Source organism: Piliocolobus tephrosceles, chromosome 4 (genome assembly GCF_002776525.5).
Source record: "Piliocolobus tephrosceles isolate RC106 chromosome 4, ASM277652v3, whole genome shotgun sequence".
NCBI classification, from domain to species: domain Eukaryota; kingdom Metazoa; phylum Chordata; class Mammalia; order Primates; family Cercopithecidae; genus Piliocolobus; species Piliocolobus tephrosceles.
Genome location: NC_045437.1, coordinates 132,482,994 through 132,485,904, shown reverse-complemented (window position 1 = coordinate 132,485,904; position 2,911 = coordinate 132,482,994).

The window sequence follows — 2,911 nt, the reverse complement described above, 5'->3', positions numbered from 1 at the left end:
ATAATTTCCCCTGAATGCATGTGAGAGGTTCCAAAAATGCCTTCTGGGAGAAGAGCATTGACTGGCGAAAAAGGAAATTGAGTAGACGGGTCAGCGTCAGAGGGTAGAGGGGCCAGCTGGACCACAGGAGAGTTGTTCACAGCAGAAGACGGGTGGAGTTAGGAGACAGCATAGCCTAGAAGAAAGATACCAGATTTTAGAGTGAGAGAGACAGTGGCTTGATTTCTAGTTTGGCCCCTTATTTGCTGTGTGATGGAGGGTGAAATATCCTCTCTCTCTAAGTTTCAGTTTGACCATCTGTAAAACAGGACTGTGTCAAAAAGTTAACATGTGGATAAATGAGATTAAATTTGGTACAAGTGGAAAATGTTGAGTATGGTGTTGGGCTACCGTAGGTGTTCCGATAATGATAAACAGTAGCTATTTTATAGGATTTAATGAGATAATGCCTGTAATGCTCCTAGACAAACACTGCAACACAGTAAATGCTGTTATTAACTCTTAGGTAGGAATAGATTTGAAATCCAGACCTAGAAGTTTAAGTGGATGGGAAAGAAGTGATTTAGTGTATTTGAATAATAATAGGAAACCAGGCAACTGTGATTTTAGGAAGATGGGGTGGGGTAATGGCCTTAGGATGGACTCTACCAAGGAGAGACTGAAGTGAATCATTCAGGAAGTACACGCAACAACATAGGCAGGAAGAAATGAGGACTGGATCAGACTTCTGGTCTCTGTCTTTGCAGAGCTTTAGTAGAACTGGTAGATGGTATAAGCATTCCTGAAACAAATGTGTGAACACTAGGAAATAGGGCAAAACTATATACTACTAACCTCAATTTTTAAAGAAGCTTAATGTAAAGAATTCAAAGACCTAGTCATTGTATTTCTCTTAGGTCTGTTGTTGGAGTTCTCTCAGGCCCACTCTACTTTCTTTTGGGTCTTGAGAACAGGGGTTCATCCCATGTGTAGGTGGCTATTGTTTATGTTGGCTCAGCAACCCTCTCCTGCACCTGGGGCTAGTGGATCCTGTTCTCCCAGTTACTCTGCCTGCCTCAACCTGGAGGAAGGCACATTATCTAAGCCGGGTCTATCATAACATTCTATCGTTTGAACACAGTGATTGTTCTAGGGATTGGCATGTGACCTAGGCCAGGCCAATAGAATTCTTCCCTCTGATTTCACATCTGAAAATGGGAATGGGAAATCCTAATTTTTTTCTCTGATCATAAAGTGATAAGAATGTTAAGAATATGATTCCAGAGCTTTATTTTTTATCTTTATTTTTGTTTTTGAGACAGAGTTTCAGTCTTGTCACTCAGGCTGTAGTGCCATGGCGTAATCTTGACTCACTGAAACTTCTGTGGTTTCAAGTGATTCTTGTGCCTCAGCCTCCCAAGTAGCTGAGGTTACAGGCACCTGCCACCAGGCCCAGCTAATTTTTGTGTTTTTAGTAGAGATGGGGTTTCTCCATGTTGGCCAGGCTGGTCTTGAACTCCTGATCTCAGGTGATCAGCCCACCTCAGCCTCCCAAAGTGCTGGGGTTACAGATGTGAGCCACTGTGCCTGGCCTCCAGAGCTGCTCCTGAAGTCAGAGAGAATGAAGCTGATATCAGTGACAAGCAGGGATAAGAAGTGAAGGGGAAAAAGGTAGGGAGAAGAATTGGGAGAGGAGAGAGAAGGAGAGGAGAAAAAGGACTTACAGAGTCCCCCATCCCATATTTCTCTGGAATTGCCCTTGGCCACAGAGCTTTTCCTTCGGTTTTGTAAGCTGGTCCAGTGTTCTTCTGACAGATTGCTTCACTTTTGACTTAGGTGACTTCAATAACTGAAACCTGACAAAGAAACTCATGGCTTGGACATCTTTAGTGTCTGACGATGTCCAGAAGCCCTATAAGAATTGCTTTGCACCTGGCAATGTTTGTTTAGGAACGTAATAAATAGTTATTGAGCATCTGCTGTGTACCAGGCACTAGGCTAGCTGCTGAGACTATAACAGCATGACAAACGAGATTCCTGCTTTCTGGGTGCTTTCAGCCTAGCAGGACAGACAGCCAAGTGTGACAGGGAGAGCAGAGAGTATAAAGGAAGAATAGTGTCAAGGCCACCTTATGTAGTTTGTGGAGTGTTCAGGTCAGAATCCCCACAGCAAAAGATGTTTAAGCTGAGGTCTGAAAGAAGAGTAGGAATAACCCAGGAGAAAGGGATGAGGAACAGGGTCTTAAGTGGAGAACACAATCTGGAGGAGAGAGAGGATGGGGCAGGAGAGAGGGAGGGAGAGAGGTAGAAAGAGAGAAAGAGACAGATAATCTCTTCATGGAAAGAACTGGAGCTTGGAGTGGCTGGAACAAGGTTTTTGTGCATTCTCTATAGCTTCAGAACCAACTAGGGGAGGTCTCTGAGTTACACTTTCCACAGACTATACTCGGGACAGAGCAATCTGCCTTGGGGGCCACCAGTCCCCTTCTGTGATAGTGCAGCTTGCAAATCATGCCTGGTGCTCTGGACCAGTCTCATCGTCTCATTGGAGTCAGGGTTGAGAAGGGAGGGAGGAGATTAGAATAGACATTTATTTTTCATTTTACATTTAGCTTGGTGTGTGCTGACTGCTTTTCAGGATCTGATTATTCCCCCACAGAGGGTCCTGTGGTCAGACGCCAACTGTGAGGATCTGTTACCATGGGTGACATTTTCATCCAATGGAGAGCCATGCTGCTTGTTTACAGAGTGGCAGATGGAGCAGCTAATCAATACAGTCTGAGAGGTAGGGTTCCCCCACCCCCAGTGGCCCTACCATACAACGAGAGCTGGGCCCCAGGGTCTTGTGGAACACACGCCAGTGACTGAGTCTTTGATTGGAAAAGACCTGGCTCACCAGGAGTGCTGGCCCCAAACAATGCCCTGTTCTTTA